Source organism: Cavia porcellus, unplaced genomic scaffold (genome assembly GCF_034190915.1).
Source record: "Cavia porcellus strain 051 isolate PalLab524CR breed Dunkin Hartley unplaced genomic scaffold, mCavPor4.1 scaffold_16, whole genome shotgun sequence".
Classification (NCBI taxonomy): domain Eukaryota; kingdom Metazoa; phylum Chordata; class Mammalia; order Rodentia; family Caviidae; genus Cavia; species Cavia porcellus.
In genome coordinates, this window is record NW_026947499.1 from 56,697,102 (window position 1) to 56,716,590 (window position 19,489).

Below are 19,489 nucleotides of genomic sequence, written 5' to 3' on the forward strand. Positions count from 1 at the left end.
ATCACACGGGTGACGGTGAAGACGTCAGATGCTGAGAGTGTGTTGAGGCCAACAGAATTTTCTGATGGATTGGATGAAAGATTTGATGGGTCAGATGAAAGAGTTTTGGACTTTTTATCCAACGAGAAAGCAGGGTTTGTGCTTTTCAAAGTGCTCAAACTGCTGAATGACAAGGGCCTGGAGGGGTAGGCAGCAGCAGAGGACCTGTGAGGGCTGATGTTTGACAAAGGCAGAGGGAGAAGGGGAGCAGAAGGAAGCGCAGCTCTTCCGTGCCCCAAGGTCTTGGCATCGGCTGCTTTCAGTCTGCAAAAGCCACTTGCTTGGGTTTCCTCTGCCCAAGTAACAAGTTCTATTTAATCTTCAGGATTCCAGAAAGCCCCTCCTCTGGGGTCGCATAACGGGGGCGGGTTCCGCTGCTCCAGCATTTACCGTGATAGGGTCCCGCTGACACCAATGAGCTGCTTACAACTAGCACCGTGCTTCACTGGGCTCCACGAGTACAAGGCCAAGCCTGGAGTTTGGTGGAGAGAGTGTTTGTTGAATGAATAAATAGAAAGAATGTGGAAAAAATGTGAATCAGGGAAGAGAGCAACATCTTGGTATTCAGAACTCATCAAAGCATTGGAAATTTTTATTATTCTTCTTTTCAAAATTACAAAATTTTTGCATTTTTTCAAGATTACAAAATTAATAACAATGTGCTTATTATTAAAAATTATAGCCAAGTATAGTGACACATGCCTGTAATCCCAGCACTCTGGGAGGATGAAGCGAGAGGATTACAAATTAGAGCTCCACCTGGATAATTTAGCAATTTAGAAAATTTTGTCTCAAAATTTAAAATGCTCAAAAAAGCAGCTGAGTTCAATCCTCAGTGCTGCAAAAAAAATCATAGCTACATATAAATAACATTATATACATACGGCATATGGAATTTCCTAGAAACCTTACCCCTATACTTTATATCTTTATTTTTGATACTGGGGATCCCACTCATGACTTTACACTTGCCAGGCAGGTGCGCATACTGCTGAGCTATATCCCCAGCCCTCTTCTGTACTTTAAAGATAACTCAAAACATCTAGAATCTAGAAGTAATAAGTATATAGAGTTCAATAAATATCTTCCCCAAATTTGTTTTAATATATACCTTAAAGAATGTTTAAAAGCCTAAATTGGGAGAGAAGCTCAGAAAGACTTCCTGCCTAACAGACAAATAACACATAACACCTGCTGCTGTTTTTTTTCTTTTTTTGGGGGGGGTACCAGGGATCAAACTCACAACCTCGCATTTGCCAGGCAGGGGCTTACGCCACTTAGCTAAATCCCCGGCCCCCTCCACCTGTTGTTTTGTAACTTGCTTCTTTCCTTTGCACAGTATCACGAGAGCCTTTCTTTCTTTCTTCCTTTCTTTTTTTCTTTTTGGTACTGGTACCTGAACTCACCACCACGTGTTTACCAGGCAGGTGCCACGTGACTTAGTTACAGCCTAGGCCCTGTTTTATATTTTTTGAGACAGGCTCTTGCTCTCTAATTCAGACTGACTTTGAAATCAGGAAGTAGTCCAGGCTGGCCTTGAACTCAGAGCAGTCCTCCTGCTTGGTATTACAGGCATGGGCTCCATGCCTGGATTTTCTCCTATTAGTTTTGCTTTGGTGGGGTTTTTAAATTTTGTTTTTGTTTTGAGATAGGATCTGACTTTAGTGCAGACTGGCCTTAAATTCACTATGAACCCATGCTGGCGCAGGACTCATGATGATCCTCCTGCCTCAGCCTCTCTAGTGCAAAAATTACAAGTGTGACCTACCACGACCAGCTAGCAGGTCAATCGTCAATCATATTTCAAGATGGAACAGTAGTGTATAAAATGGGTATATTTAATTGGTATGATCAAATTTTATTATTGCCAGGTATTTAATTTTTTCTGGTCTTTTTCTTTTTTTGAGATAGGGTCTCACTATGCAGCCAATGCTGGCCTCGAACTCACAGTAATTCTCCTGCCTCAGCTTCCTGAGTAGCTGGGATTAAAGGTGTGTGCCAATGAGTCTGGATTTGGCATTTTTTCTGACGTTCTGGAATTGGAACCCAGGGCCTTGCACATGCTAGGCAAGGGCTGTATGACTAAGTCATACACTTAGCTGTTCATCTTCCTTTTTTTATTAAAAGATTTCCTTGAACATCTCAGTTGCATTTATTTTTTTCCAAATCCATTTTATTTCCAGGATAAAAAGAAAAAAGAAGAAGAAAACTGAAAATTTCAAAAGATATCAATGAGGAGGTAACAATGGTACATACGTTATGCATTGTCATCCCCAAATCATTCACCCAGAGCACAAGACATCTGCATTCAATTGTCTGAACAATACTGGCACAGATCTTTCTCTTCAGTGAACTCAGATAAATCATTAGTATAACAATCCTTTTTTTTTTGTCCTTTTCCTTTTTATGGGTACCGGCGATCGAACTCACGACTGCCTGCTTGCAAGGCAGGCGCTTATGCCGCTGAGCTAAACCTCCAGCCCCCAACAATCTTAACCAATTTTATATACATATACATGCACATGTATATATGTTGTTCTTTCAGGTTCTCACACTAATGAGACAATATAATGTTTACACATATATGTCTTATTTATTTCACTAATGACTATGGTCTCAAGTTGCATCCATTTACCTATAAAAGTCTTCAGTTTACCCTTCTTTATGGCTGAGTAGTACTCCATTGTATAAAAACACTGTATCCTTTTTATCTATTCTTCAGTAGATGGGCATTTAGATTGTTTCCAAGATCTGACTATTAAAAATTATACTACTATAAGCATGGGTGCACATATATCATTGTGGTATGATGTTTTCAATTCCTTTGGGAATTTTTAATTCCAGAAGGGGAATAGCTGGGTTAAATGGGACCTCTAGTCCTAATTTTTTTTTAAATTTTTTTCTTTTTATCGGTGCCAGGGATCGAACTCATGACCACCTGCTTGCAAGGCAGGTACTTATGCCGCTGAGCTAAATCCCCAGCCCCCAGTCCTAATTTTTTGAGATATCTCCACATTGACTTCTATAGTGGTAGTTGTATTTATTTGAGACACAGATTTTAGGAAGGAAATTGAAATGAGCATTCCTCTTGGGGTAACCAGAGGACACAAAACATATTAGAGTAACTGAAGGACATTCAGGCTGGAAGAGAGAAGTCTAAGGTGACATGAGCCTTCTCCATGTTTCTGCGGTGCACAACCAGCTCAAAAAAGCTTGCAAGTCAAAATGAAGCTACTTTGTATGTAAATGAGGGAGCATTTTCCTATGGGCAGAGCTGCAGATGACGCTCAAACTGATGACTCAGCTTGGCATGAGGTGGGCATCCCTTCTCTGGAGGTGTGTGAGCAAGGCCTGGCTGAACACAGTAGGAAGTAATATGGAAGGGACTGTCCGGGCATGGTTGTACATACTGTAATCCCAGCGCTTGGGAGGCTGAGGCAGGAGGATCACTGTGAGTAGCCCGGGCTACATCGTAAGTTCAAGGCCAGTCTGAAGTGCACAGTAAGACCCTGTTTCAAAAAACAAAAAATAAACAAACAAAAAAGTAGCAGGTGAAGATTGAATAGGTGATATTTATTTAGATGTCCTTTCAAGTCTTGGTCACTAAGCAAAGGTATAAAACACGGCACAAAGAAGTTGCATGATGCCTAGGCTTAGAGTTACCCAAGAGAATTGACTTAAGGGAGGAAAGGTTTACTTAGGCTCTCAGTTTCAGTCCACAATATTTTGGCCTTGTTGGTTTGGGCCTGTGGCAGCACTGTCGGGTATATGGCAGAAGAGGCCTGTTCATCTTCCTGCCAGGTCTCAGCTATGACAGGTTCCCGACAGTGCCACCGAGTGAGACCAACTCTTTAACACAGAGACTTTTGGGAGAGTTTCCAGACCCAAACTACAGCATGGAATAGGGATGAACCTTACCTCTGACAGCAAATACACGAGGTAACTAAATGCTGAAATTTGTTATCCCCCTGCCCCAGGACCTTCTCGCTGAGCTATGTCTCCAGCCCTATTGTTTTATTTATTTATTCACTCATTCTTTTTTAAAAAATTATTTTGTCTTGCTAGGTCACAGTTACCCGGGCTGAGCACAAACTTGTGATCCTCTTGCCTCAGCCTCCCAGAGGGCTAGGACTGCAGGTGTGTACCACCATGCCTGACTAGAGAGGATGCCTGACTAGAGAGGACTAGAGAGATGCTGGATGTTTCTTAGCATGTGATTCTGGTCCCTTTGGTCATAGCAAATTACTACAAGGTGGACACTTGTCTCTAACTGGGCCAATGACATATTCTTTCCTAAGACTGGAAATTGAGGCGTTTGCCTCCAGGGTCTTTCCCAGTACTGAATGTATAGCTGGGAACTGAGGTTCTCAAGGAAAGGCGACCATCTTCACCTTTCTGAAAGGGAGAATGAAGAAGTTGTAGCACCCACTTCCAGCACGTGGGAGACCAGGTATGTGTGGGTTTCTTTAAAGCAGTGGTGGCAAACTTTTTAGAGCTTTCAATGATACAAACAACCTGCTGCGAAACTTGTACCATAGGATCGCCACCATGCTCTAAGGGCTTGGTAATATCTCTTAAATAAACATGGCTTTGGTGTTGGGTGGCTCAGATAGGCTCCTGTTGCCATAATATAAGCTTGGGTTAAGGCCCTCTGACTAATAGTCATCCTGTACCTTCAGGGTCTTCATTCAAGCTTCTAAAGGCGCTTCCAGGATATTCAGTGGGAGGAGGAAGGACCAAAAGGTTGCGAGTCCAGTAGCTGGTACGAAGGCAAGGTTCCTTTCTAACAATTTAGGTGGTGGGAAGAACTTGTGTTCCTCCCACCCCAGACACTGTGCCTCATTACACAGAGCCACACATCCCACAAGTCCTCTCCATTGTTTGCTTGGTTTCCTAGGTAGGCTCAGGCTATTTGCTCTGAGCATGACATTCTTTCTTGTTGAGAGAATGATGGCGGAGCGCTGGCTTTCCTTGATGTGACAGGATGAAACAGACAGGGTTTCCCAGACTCACTATACTCAGAGCAAGCCAGCCTTACTGCAGTTCCCTTCAGTGCCAGAGTGGCTGGAAAATGGACAAGGTGATCTTACAGGAGACTTTCTAGGGAAGGAGCAGAGGAGCTTCTGGCAATCAGAGGAAGGTGACACAAATTAGAGTAAGTTTGAGCTGTCTGGGCGAGATAGTGTGTACCTGCAATCCCAGCATTTGGGAGGCGGAGGCAGGAGGAACCCTGCAAGTTCAAAGCCAGCCTGGGCTACATGGTGAGTTAGAAACTATCCTGAACAACAAAGTGAGACTTCGTTTCAAAAAGAATTTGAGCTGTAAACAAAATCTTGGTTGTCAGAGGAAGTGCATCCAAGCACATGTGTGTCTAGCTCAGTCTAGCTCACTCCCTGAATTCTGGGATGCTGGGGGTGCGGAGTACAAGAAAGAAAGAGAGATGAAAAATACCGTGAAAGAATTGCTTCCCTAATGTGTGCACGTGGAAGCCTAGGCAATAGTTTTGGGGTTGCCTTACTATGACAGTTCATCAAAGCAGAGAGAGCTTGGGGCTGGGGATTTAGCTCAGCGGCATAAGCACCTGCCCTGCAAGCAGGCGGTTGTGAGTTTGATCCCCGGTACTGAGGAAAAAAAAAAAACAGAGAGAGCTTCTCCCCATTTCTACTCCCCTGACACCCTCAGCTGCAACTTCCAGGACTCAAGGGCAACAGGCAGGAGGGTTTTGGCTTATAACGGCAGCCAAAGTGTGACATGTGGGCCGGCCCATGGCAGGGAGTGGAGGGCAGGAAGGCTTTCCCCAGTAGCACAGGAGATCTGTGAGAAATGGAGATCTGTGTTGGTGGGTGGAGTAAGATGGTGGCAACACGGCAGCATGACAATTGACACCATCACCCCTGAGCTCACAGACAAGTGAGTCCTGCAGGAGTCTGGCCTGGCTAGAGAGGAAGGCACCAAGGCTCAGGGAAGAGCTTTATCCTTACAGCAAGAGTGTTGCCTGCCAATGATTCTGAAGTCATTGGCCCTGGAATATGTGCTTTTCGGGCCACATTAACACTGAATTAACCACAGGACAGAAAGTGAAGATGAAGCCCCTGAATGAGGTCACCCAGTGCCACAGGGGCCCACACACTCCCTGAAAATTCATACCACCTCGGGGAAGGCATCCTTAGAAAATCTCTACCTGAGGGGCATACAGCTCAGCCTTCCCTCAGGAAATCCAGGGTGGGTTTCTAGAACTTTACAATGGCTGTGCCCTCCTGCCATGAGGGCCCAAGGGCCTCAGAATGAATGATGACCTCCAAGAAGCCGCACCCACTGAGAGGCACTCTGGCCTGAGGACTTCCTTTTCCTGAGGCACAGCCTCTTTCTAATCTCTTGGCAAGACCGAAGCTGGGGAACGAGTCCTGACACATCTCTGTCAGATCTACCCTGACCCAAGCTCTGCATCACCCCGCCCAGGAGGAAGTGGTGGGAGGGGAGCCTGGGCCAGGTTGATGGTAACCAGCAACATCTGTGCTACCAAATCTGTGCATCTGGGCAGAGACTTTTAGCCCCGATTTGTCACTGGTCTGTGTCCCTCAGGCCTGGAAGACTCGTATTGCTGGAGGACAATTTGCTTTTCTGCCCCAGCTTTGAGGCCATCTACATATAGAGGAGCGCTGGCCCCCAGACTCCCTGCTTTTACTTACACAGTGTTTAAGAGCCATAAGAGAAAAACATTCACCATAAGAGTGAGAATGGAGAGGCTACTAGGAATGGAGGCAGCTCTACAAGTTACTGCTTTCCCTTTTTATAGACCCTGATTTACCTCTCATGACTTTTTTTTTGTACAGGAAATCAGACTCAGGACCTTGCCCTTGCCAGACAGGTGCTTATGCTGCTGAACCATACCATACCCTCCTCTCCACCTTTCTAAGACAGGGTCTCTCTAGTTCAGTCTGTGCTTGAAGGTTGGCCTTCAGCACACACTGATCTTCTTGCCTCAGCCTCCTGAGTCATGGGATTACAGGCCTGAGCCACCATTCCTGGCTTTCTGTTCACTTTTACTGGCCAGTCCTTTCTGTACTCTTCTAGTCAAGTTCTGAAAGGAGCCCCTGATTAGCTCACCTGCTACCCAGCATCCATACTGGGCAGAGCCCTTTAGACCAGTCCAGCTTTTGGTCCCTGACTTGTCGTGGCCAATATTCCTCTCAAATGCTCACATCTGAGCCGGTTTGTAGCTGCTGCTGTGTAAAGGCCAGTGTGGAGCTGTGTCTCTAAGCAGTGACAGTAAAACAGGGAAGAAGCAGACACTCTTTCATGAATGATTGCTCTCTGACAGGCCTTCTGCTGAGGGACTGGTGGGGAACATGGGCATCACACAGGTCCCTGACCTCAAAGAAGTCAGTCTGGTTAGGACACGGGCTTTGCTTGCTTGTTTTTAACACTGAGGTTTGAACCCAGGCCCTTCGCACTGAGCTGCATTCTAGTACTTTTTAACTTTTTACTTTGAGACAGTCTTACTAAATTGCTAAATTGCCCACACTGGGCCTCAATTTGCAATCCTCAGCCTCACAGAATGCATCACTGTACCTGACTCAGGGTAGGGACCTGGTCAGGAACTTTTACAAGTGCCAAGTGTTGCTCGTGGCTTAAAGGTTGACAGCAGGGGAGAGGGCAGGAGGGCTTATGAAGTAGGCATCATTTGGACAGAACCTTACACAGCAGATGACATGCTGATTTTTGTAATTTGGGGAAAAGGAATTTCTAGAAAAGGAAGTTATATAAAGGAAAGTAGAGCAAGACGAGAAAACCCTGGATACATCCAAAGAACATTCCCATTGGTTTTCCAGAGTCACACACTGAAGGACAGAAAAAAACAGTGGGCATTGTTAATAAAGGAAATGCAAGGCCCCAGGTCTGCTGCTGGAGTTAGAATTATCTGTAAGCAGGCATTCACTGAACAAATATGAATGAATAAAGTTAGGTGCTGCAGCATTGGTTTAGAAAAGACAGTGTTATCCCTAAACTATAGGAGACACAGGCAGGAGGATCATAGTTCAAGCCTAGCCTGGGTAATTTGGCAAATCCCTGTTCAAAATAAAAAGGGCTGGGACTGTTGCTCAGTGCAAAGGTCCTGGGTTCAATCTGCAATACAAAAAAAAAAAAAAGGTCTTATTTTCTAGTGGAAAGATAGAAAATAACCAAGAAATAGAGACTACAGGCTCGAGGTATAGCTTGGTGGTGGAGCACTTATTTGCCTAGCATGCATATAACCCTGGGATCAGTCTCTAGCACACACACAGAGAAAAAAGAAAAAACAAAAAGACAAGAAGAAAAAAATAAAGGCTAGTATTATGGTTTGGATGTTCCTTCCAAAATTTATGTTAAAATTTAATTGTCATCATGATGACGTTAGAGGTGGAACTTTTAAACTGTGATTAGTTTGGCCCCAGATGGAAATGTTTTAGAGCATTTTCTCCTTTGGTAGGCAGTTCAAGAGTCCTGAGGCATTCACTGCTATGCACAGCAATTTTCATTTTGAAATGCAAAAATATTTTGGAAAGCAGTTTGACTCTTACAAAGTTAAGCATAGTACAATAGATATTGAAAATTGGGAAGCAATTGTTCAAAAGAAAAGAGAAACTGTGATGGGAAAGGGGGAAAGAGAAAAAGAAACAATATATAAACCAGATAGTGAGACAGTTATACTGCTGGTTTCTCTTAGCTCACTGAAAAAGAAAGGTTTGCATTAACATTGTTTGAACAATATCTCATGGTCTTGTACCCTAAGTAACTACTTTGAAGATAACAAAATACAATGTATTAATTATTGTTCCTGATACCCTGTTTTTAAATTGTTTTCTTTTTTCTTTTTTTAAATAAAAAATTAAATTAAGCATACTTTTTCATATGATCTAACAATTCTACTGCTAAGTATGTATAAAAATGAAGTAAAAACAGAGCCTGACATGGTACATGTCTATGATCCTGTGAGAGTTGACCCCCCTGCTATAACCCCCTCCCCGAGTTATAAAAAGCAGCAAAGAATGTTTCACTCCCTAACTCCCCAGAGCGGGGGAATAAAAGGGTTAACTCCCTAACTCCCCAGAGCGGGGGAATAAAAGGGTTAACTCCCTAACTCCCCAGAGCTATCAGAGCAGAGCAGAAAGAAACGCCTAACTCCCCAGAGCTATCAGAGCAGAGAAAAAAAAAGAAAGAATGCACCTGCAAGGTTGTTCTGTCTCAACGAGATAAGTAAGACAAGTAACTGTTCTGTTCTGGGCACATAGTGACTGGGCTAGGACCCCCAGTCTCCATGGTTACTCAACCCCAAACCCCTCCAATCAATTTCTGCCAAACCCTATGCTGCTCAAAATTAACCAATACAATCTGCTTCTGTAAATTCGCTTGCCTCCCTGCGCCCTTAAAAACCCTACACAATTCCCCTTCGGGGCCCTCCGCACTTGTTTGCCTGGGGGACCCCATGCGCATGGAAATAAACTTTTTTCCCTCACCAAGAGTTGAGTCCTTGGGGTCTCTTTCCCTGCGGCGTCGGCCCTAACATCTTGGAGGCCCCAGCGAGATAGCACGTCTCACGGGAGGTGACCTCAACGGCTCTGCGGTGGGTGAGTACGACCGGTCGCTTCTTATTTTTACTCTGAGGATCAATCTACCGGTATTTTACACCCCGAGCCAACCGGGCAATTTTTGTTACCTGTTTTTGTTATCTGTTCTCTGTTCTCTGGTGACCGGGGGACGCCCCACACGGTTTTCCGTGACTCACCGTCTGCGATAGGATTTTCCTATCGGTTTGGGGAATTTCATTCCCAATCTGTGGTCCGTCTGGGCCAATCTGGGGAATTTCATTCCCAATCTGTGGTCCGTCTGGGCCAATCTGGGGAATTTCATTCCCAATCTGTGGTCCGTCCGGGCCAATTCGGAGACACCCTCTGAGGTGACTCGTTCGGGGAATTTCGTTCCCAATCTGTGGTCCGTCCGGGCCAATTCGGAGACACCCTGTAAGGTGGCTCGTTTGGAGTGAAACTGATGCGTGAGAGTGAGGTGGCCGGCCTGTTTGTCCTGTGTGTCGTGGGTGTTGTGATTGGTTATCTGTTGTATCGCGCTTGCGTTAACCGCCCTGTGACTATAGAACATCATGGGACAGTCGACCTTATCCCCATTGTCCCGCACCCTCGACCATTGGTCGGAGGTGCGGAAGAGGGCTCACAATCTCTCCTTACAGGTCAAGAAGAGTAAATAACAGGATTTCTGCTCGACTGAGTGGCCTACTTTTTCTGTGGGATGGCCACCAGAGGGGACTTTCCACCTTCCCCTCATCTTAGCAGTTAAGAACATCATCTTCTGCCCCAGATGAGAGGACAGGTCACCTACATCTTGGTATGACAGGACCTCAGGAAAGAGCCCACACTGTGGGTAAAACCCTTCCTTCCTCCGCCCTCTCCTTGGTTGCCTGTTTAAACTTGTTACTAACTTAGGGGCTTGTTGCCCATTTCTGTTACAGGATCCATATGGCTTATTAGATTCAAGGTTCATGATAAAAAAAATTATTTCCTTTAGCTGACCAAACTATGCAAGAAGCTCCCTTTGTTTGTGTCTTTAATGTTGTGGCGCCTTGTTTAATATGTAAGACTTCAATTGATTGCTTGCAACCTCAACATACCTTTTAAAAGGAGTATTTTTTCCTCTCTGGTAAAAATGTAAACATGTGCACATATATATGTATATCTATGGTTATTAAAAATCATATCAACTTTACCAAGTAAAAACCAGATGGTAGTATATTTGGGCCAGTTAAAAAGTTACAGTTTTGTTTTTAAAATACAGCATTTTTATGTGGTAAAAAGACATAAAATAAGTATGTTTTGGACTACTAAAAGGTGACTTCAAGGGTTTTGTTGAGAGTTTTGATGTTGTCTGAGAAGTAAAAAAAAAAAAGTTAATTGACTGGTAATAGTAAAAAGAGGGACAAAGAGAGTGGTCTTCAGGTAAAGGTGTCTGGCTATGCCAAAATATGAAAAAAGATTAAAGCTTAGTTTGAGAGGTATTATTGTAAGTTGTAAAAGGCTCAAGAGGATGTGAATTTTATTTGTCTTGATTTATAGTACTGCAAATAACAGGTTTGACAAAAAGTAAATGTGTTTAAAATTTGACAGTATTAGATCAGTTTTGGTAAAAATATACATAAGATTGTACTTTGCTGCAAAATGTTTTCATTAAAATAAGATTATAGGTGATACTAAAAATAAGATACAAATTCTTACATGTGCTGTGAACATCTGGGAGATTATACAGCACAATTTTGTTACCTGTGAAAAAGCCCTTTTTGTTAAGAATATAATTTTAGTAAAATGATGGCCTGCCATGTGACACCCTTGGACAAAAAGCAGTGTGCCATCCAGATGAAGCCGGCACTCTGATCCGGAATGCCAAAACCATGTTCTCCTTTTGTGCTACCCTGACTGGACATCCAGAGGTAAGGAGGTTTCCCAGTATCGCCAGTTGTTCTCTTTATAACTCAGTCGGCCCCACATGTTAGACAAAAATTACAAAGGTTTGAGAGGTTTAAAAAAATGCCCCTCAGCCAGTTAATAGAGATAACACAAAAAGGTCTTTGAGAACTAAAAAATTTACAAAAAGATAGCCAAGATGTTAAAATTGCTCTATGAGAAAAAAACTTTTAAAAAACAGACGAGAGTTTCTGGAGGCAGTTGGATACTGTAGGCTAAATTTTACTGAAAAGCTTGCCTCTATATGACTCCCATAAGGGAGAAACTCAAAATTCACTGAACTGGACTGATAAATGTGAACAGGCCTTCCAGCAGCTCAAGCGGGCCTTGACAGAGGCCCCAGCCCTGGGACTCCCTGACGTTACCAAGCCTTTCATCTTGTTCATAGATAAACTCAGGGACATTGCCAAAAGAGTCCTCACTCAGGACGTTGGCCCTTAAAAGAGGCCTATAGCCTACCTCTCCAAAAGACTTGATTCAGTAACAGGAGTATGGCCCCCCTGCCTAAAAATACTAGCTACTGTGACAATGCTACTTAAGGAGACAAAAAAACTCGCTTTAGGCAAGTGATTTCTGTGGTAACCTCTCACAGTTTAGACACTCTTATCAAAACCCCTCCTAAAAAAGGCTCTCAAATGCCAGAATTCTACTGTCAAGCCCTGCTTCTAGACCCAGAGTCAATGATATTCAAGACTTCTTCAGCTTTAAACCCAGCCACCCTTATGCCTGATGATGACCCGGAGGAACAAAGGACACCTCTCTCCATGAGTGCGCTGACATCCTCGAACTGCAACAGAACCTACAGGCTGATCTTACTGACCAGCTTTTGGGAAATGCCGACAACTGTTCGATGAAAACAGCTTCATCCAAAACGACAAACGAGTGGCCGGGACAACAGTGACCACCAAAAAGGAGGTACTCTGGGTTAAGCGGGTAGAGCCTGGCACTTCTGCCCAAAAGGCGAAGCTTGTTGCTTTGACTAAGAGGCTAAAACTAGCCACAAAAAAGAGGGTAAAACATTTTTCTTACTGTAGATATGCCTTTGCTACTGTACATATACGTGAAGCCGTCTATCAAGAGTGAGGTTTCTTAACCTCAATTGGGACTAAGATTAAAAATACTCCACAGATTCTAGACTTGCTGACAGCTGTCTGACTGCCTCAATGGGTTGCTATTCATTATAAGGCTCACCAGACAAGAGATGACACTGTCACCTTAGGAAACAGTTTGGCAGGCTCTGATACTAGTCCTCTGACCTTGTCAGAACCAGTCTACATAAAAAAAGACCTACAGTTGACATCTCAACTTAAAATAAAGTCTCCCACCCCAAGGGGCTAATACCAGTTACCTAATATACAAGTACGGTTACTGGAGACACTAGGACAGGAGCTGTTATACCGGGCTCGCCAGACTACTCGTTTAAAAAAAAAACTAAACTTGTGGATTTGTCCAGAACTCAGTATTTTATTCCAAAACTCTACAAACTGACCACCTCTTCGAGCTCCAGATGCCCACAATGCTTGTTAGTCAACTCAGCCAAGAGCTCTGCGTTGAAGACCACCCGACATCAAAAAATTGTTCCAGGAGAACATTAAAAAATAGACTTCATGGACATGGTAAAACTTAATTTACAGGGACACTGCTATCTCTTGGTATTAATAAACATTTTTACTGGCTGGGTAGAGGCTTTCCCTACTAAGTCTGAGTCAGCCTTAGTGGTAGTTAAAAGGCTATCGCATGAGATCATACCTTAATTTGGCCTCCCACTATCAATGGGGTCTGATAATGGCCTGGCTTTCATAGCCCGAGTCACCCAAAAGTTAGCCCAGACATTAAAGATTAATTAAAATTCCACTGTGCCTATCAGCCACAAAGCTCAGGACAAGTAAAACATATAAACCAAAGTCTCAAGGACATTTTAGCTAAGCTGTTTTCAAAAACTGACGATAATTGGATGAGCCTTCTTCCCTTTACACTGTTAAGAGCTAGATATACCCCATATGTTTCTAAAATTTCCCCCTTTAAAGCCATGTTTGGGAGGCCCCCGCCATTGGTTCCAAGATTGTCAGAAGACAAATTAGCTAAAATTACTAATCGAGATCTTAAGTCCCTACAGACACTCCAACCTGTGTTGGCCTGGATCCACCAGCTGTTTAGACAAAAACACTTAGACCTGCCTTCAGAGACCAAGGCCTCAGGGACTCCAGTCTTGGTTCGATGTCACCACCATGACTCCCTCAAATCCTGCTGGGAAGGACCTTTCACCATGATGCTCAGTACCCCCACTGCCATCAAGGTAACAGGAAAAAAACTGCGCGGATTCACTACACTCATGTAAAGCCACTAGAAACAGCGGACAACGAGAGACATACTCAGTGGACTACACAACAGACTGGTAACCCTTAAAGTTAAAAATTGACTAAAACATAGTTAGATTATGCTGGTTATAAACTGTTTTAGCTTGCTTGTTTTGATTTTAATAACATTGATGCCGACCTTACACGGCGGCTTTGGTCCCCCTGTAAACAAACAAAAAAAAAAAACCAATTGTTAAAGATCTTTTGTTTTTAAAAAAAGGGGGGGTCTCTGCGCCACACTTTAAAAAAAAATGTTGTTTTTACACTGATCATACTGGGATTGTAAAAGATACAATAAAAAAGTTAAAAAAAAATCAGATCTCAAGAGCCCCCTTCAAGTAAAGCCAAAATGTTCTCTTTCCGGAAATCAATCCTGCCCTATATTCTCCCTTTATTGGGACCCCTGGCCGGATTCATTATAGTCATAACTATAGCCCCTTGCCTCATTAACCGAGTAACCCAGTTTGTGAGGGCTCAGATCTCTCAAGTAAAGGTTATGGTGCTACGTCAACAGTATGACCCCTTACCAATACAGGACCTTTAAGATTAAAAGTCATCGAAAAAAAAAAAGGGGGGGAATGTGAGAGTTGACCCCCCTGCTATAACCCCCTCCCCGAGTTATAAAAAGCAGCAAAGAATGTTTCACTCCCTAACTCCCCAGAGCGGGGGGGGGGGAGGGGAATAAAAGGGTTAACTCCCTAACTCCCCAGAGCGGGGGAATAAAAGGGTTAACTCCCTAACTCCCCAGAGCGGGGGGAATAAAAGGGTTAACTCCCTAACTCCCCAGAGCTATCAGAGCAGAGCAGAAAGAAACGCCTAACTCCCCAGAGCTATCAGAGCAGAGAAAAAAAAAGAAAGAATGCACCTGCAAGGTTGTTCTGTCTCAACGAGATAAGTAAGACAAGTAACTGTTCTGTTCTGGGCACATAGTGACTGGGCTAGGACCCCCAGTCTCCATGGTTACTCAACCCCAAACCCCTCCAATCAATTTCTGCCAAATCCTATGCTGCTCAAAATTAACCAATACAATCTGCTTCTGTAAATTCGCTTGCCTCCCTGCGCCCTTAAAAACCCTACACAATTCCCCTTCGGGGCCCTCCGCACTTGTTTGCCTGGGGGACCCCATGCGCATGGAAATAAACTTTTTTCCCTCACCAAGAGTTGAGTCCTTGGGGTCTCTTTCCCTGCGTTGTCGGCCCTAACAATCCCAGCTACTAAGGAGGCGAAAGCAGGTTTAGGAGTTCAAGGCCAATGTGGACAATTTAGCAAAAATGTGTCGCAAAATAAAATTTTTAGGAAGAGCTGGGGATGAAACTCAGTGCTAGAGTGCTTGCCTAGCATTTGTGAGCCCTTGAGTTCAATCCCCAGAACCAGAAATGAAATAAAAGAAGTAAAAGCCAGGATTGAGTGTGTAATTCAGTGGTCACTTGCCTACCATGAAGCCTTGGGTTTGATTCCAGCATCACAAACACAAACAAGAGCAAACATGTACACACGCACGTACACACACACACACACACACACACACACACACACACACATAACCTGTACCCAAAGATTTATAGTAGTTTTATTTATAGGCCCAAAAAGCTGGAAATAACTCCAACGTCTCTTGATTGAGAGACAAAAGCAATTGTAGCACTCAGAAATGAAGAAGGACTGGAGATGAGCAGCATAGGTGACTTTCAAACACTATGCTAAGTCAGTGATGCCAGGCACAAAAGGCTACAGCTGGGCTGAGGCTTTAGCTCAGTGGCATAAGCGCCTGCCTTACAAGTGTGTGGTCATGAGTTCGATCCCTGATACTGATAAAAAAAAAAAAAAAAGGCTTCAGCTACTGATACCTAAGGAAGCCTCTTAGCTATCGAAGGGGTCCAGTGTGGGAGACCCCAGTGCGGGACCATTACCCCTTTCAGTACATGTTCAGTAGGCACTGCCATGCTCTTGTTTTAGTTAGGTCCTGGGGATATGGCAACGAACACCAGCAACACACAATATTATTACTCCTGTGGAATTTACAGTCTAGTTAATAAACTAGTTAATAAGTAAATTAGATAGAATAATAGTTGCTAAGCAGTCTGTCTGTAGCATTCAAGCAAAGACCAAAAGGATTTTGATTTTTTTTTCTTGGTACTGGGAATCAAACTCAGGACCTTGTGCTTACCAGGCAGTGCTTGTGCCTCTGAGCTACATCCCCAGCACAAAGATCTAAAGGAAATGAGGTGGTAAACTATCACATTCTCTCAGGAAAGCACATTCCAAGCAAGAGAAGTAGGGTGTTGGAGTGGCCAAGAGCCAGGACTGCTGTGTGACTGGGGGGGGAATGAATCAGAGGGAGACAAGCTCAGACTGAGAATCAGGGCCACAGTGAGAACTTTGGCTCTGATTTTGAGAGGGGACCCACTGGAGAGTTTGAGCCAGGAAGTGATGAGATTGGATATGTCCATATTACACAGCACTAGCGATAGCTATTGATAAAGATTTGGTGGTAGTGAGGATGGAATTCAGGGCCTTATGTATAGCTGCTAGGCAAGTGCTACTACTGAGTTACATCTCCAGCTCCATAGATTTAAATTTTTAAAGAACCCCCCTGGCTGCCAAGTGCGGAGCAACCTGTAGCAGGGTCAAGTTTGGAAGCAGACTGTCCAACATTCAAGTAAAAAAAATGATGGTGGCTGGGGTCAGGGAATGAACAGTGGTGAAGATAAGAAGGGGCTGGACATAGGTCCCGGGTGCCCTCTTGAGTGGGACCAAGAAAATTCTCTCTCAGCTCTCTCAAAGGAGCCTACAGAAAAGCGAGACATTAAGTTCATTAAGATCGCAAAAGACTTCAGGCGTCAGGAAAAATTCTATGCGGCTAGTTTGCGAAGCCACACAAAAACACCTACAAGGTGAATTCCCACAGAAAGAGATACGGACTCCACAGTTCTGGTGATACCTGTTAAAAGTTCAAACCAAAAGGATGGTGGTGAGAAACAGATCAGAGAAACTGAGAAGTGACAGTCTGAGTTGTAAGGACAGATAGTGTCAGTGACTGGGGTGAATAAGGAAGAACAGGAGTAGGGGTGGGGAGTTGCCCCTTAGGACTTTCCCAGCCTAGATATTGCAGCTCAACTTTTTAGGGGAATTCCCCCTCCCGTATGAACCCCTGATTTCTTAAAATCCTTGCAGCTTACTTGAACCTTGTATCTTCCTCAGCCTTATACTTCTCAAACAGAAAAAAAAAAAAAAAAAAAGTATTCTCTATGGTTTAAATGTACATGCCCTTCCATAACTTTAATGTTGGATTTTAAACCCCCAACAATGGTAGCAGGGGTGGGGCCTGGGCTGAGGCCATAGCTCAGTGCTAGAACAAGCAGCCCCAGCAAGTGGTAGGGCACACAAGAGGCCCTGAGTTGAATTCCACGCACCACAGATAGATTAAAAAGAACCTTAGAAAAGATGCTGCACCCTCATAGATAAGATTCATGCTCTAATGAGGGGTTGAGTCTGTCCCTTTGCTTGTCCACCACGTGAGGGTGTAGTGAGAAGGAGCTGTCCTGGAAGCAGAGAGACAGCCCTTACCAGACACCAAACACTGTTGATGTTGGACTTCCCAGCCTCTAAAACCATCAGAATGAAGTTTCTCTTACACATAAACTACCAGTCTAAGATATCTGATAATAACAGCCAGAATAAGCTAAGCAGAAATTGGTACTGAGATGTGGGGTGCTGCTCTAACAAACAGCTAAAGCTGGCCAGACATCATGGTCCACACCTGTAATCCCAGCACTCGGAACGCTAAGGCAGGAGCATTGTGAGTTCAAGCCCAGCCTGGGCAATTTAGTGACTCAGCAATGTAGTGAGACACTTATCTCAAAACGGATCTAGAGCTCAGCTCAAAGTCCTTGTGTCCAGTTTTCAGTACTAGCAAACAACAAAGCAATTTTGGAATCAGGGAATGGGGTACAGGCTAGAGTTTGGAGGTACTGGGCCCTGAAAAGAGACCAGAGGGCAATTCTGGTGAAGGCTCAGAGGAAGAGGGAGCTTTGGAGAAACCCTCAGTCTTAGAAATTACTCAAGAAGTTATAATCAGAACCTGGATAGAAATATGGAGAGAGAAGACCATTCTGATGAAGTCTTAGCAGACAGTGAGTGAAGATGTTAATGGAACCTGGAGGTCATTCTTGTAATGAAGTGCCCAGTAATTTGGCTGACCATGTTTGTATCCTAGTTTTCTGTGGAGACAGAATTTAAGGACAACAAAATGGATATGTGGTGACAAAATCTCTAACAGGATATTGAAGTTAAAGCATGGCTTCTTTCACCTGTTTATGATAAAATTTAAGAAGAAAAAAATGAACTAAAATATTTCTATAATCAAAAGGGAAGTTGAGCCTAGTAGCACAGGACTGTCACCCTATCTACTGAGGAAGCTGGGTTCAATCTCGACTGCCAAAAGAAAAGGGGGAAGCAGAGTTTTTAGAAAATTTTCAGCCTGGCCACCTTAAGAATGTGAACAAGGGAGCTGGGGATTTAGCTCAGCGGTATAAATGCCTGCCTTGCAAGCACGCAGTCGTGGGTTTGATCCCCGGTACCGATAAACAGGAAAAAGACAAAAACAAACAAACAAACAAAAAAATTGAAAACACTTGTTCAGGAACCACCAAAAGATGTTTATAAAGTAAGTTAGTGTGTCTAGAAGGAAGCCAGATGCTATCAATCAGAACATAGGAGACTCCAGGTGTGGTGGTGGCACATGGCTGTAATCCCAGCACTTGGGAGGCTGAGGCAGGAGGATTGTTGTGAGTTCGAGACCAGCCTGGGCTACAAAGTGAGCTCAAGGCCAGCCCAAACTACATAGGGAGACCCTGTCTCAAAAAAAAAGACAAAACAAAATGAGAGATTCACAAGGTGCTTTGGAGATCTTTGAGTCTGTCATTCCAATCACATTCCCCAAGAGCCAGGACCTTGAGGTAGAACAATTTCAAAGAGAGGCCCAGAGCACCCAGGGAATCACAAGAATTAGTGCTCAGGAACTCCCTCAGGGTTCTGCTCTACGCATTCTCCTGTGATGCAAGAGGGCCCAAGGGCAGTTCGTTCTGCAACTCCAGGATGAACTGGAGGTGGCTGGCCTTGGTGGCATCCACACAATGCCATCTCCATGGGTAGGCCGAGTATGTAAGCTATGGGAGCATGATTACTTCTAAATCACCCTGGTTTTTTGTTTTTGTTTTTGAGACAGGGTTTCACTATATGGTTCATACTGGCCTTGAACTCACTATGTAGCCCAGGCTAGCCTTGAACTTGTAGGCTCCTCCTACTTCAGCCTCCGCAGTCCTGGAGTTACAGGTATGTGCCAACAAGTGTGGCGGGAGGATGTAGCTCAGTATAAAAGCTCTGGTTCCATCTCCAGTACTGAATAAAAAATTAGATGACATATCAATATGTAAACCCCATTATGCAAAAATAAGTGCTTTTTAGAATTTGGGCAAGGCCTATAATCTCATGTAATTTCATTTTTTATTTTTTATTGAGATACATATAGTATTTTTTTAAAACAATACTGAGGACTGAACCCAAGACCTTTGTGTTAGGAGAACA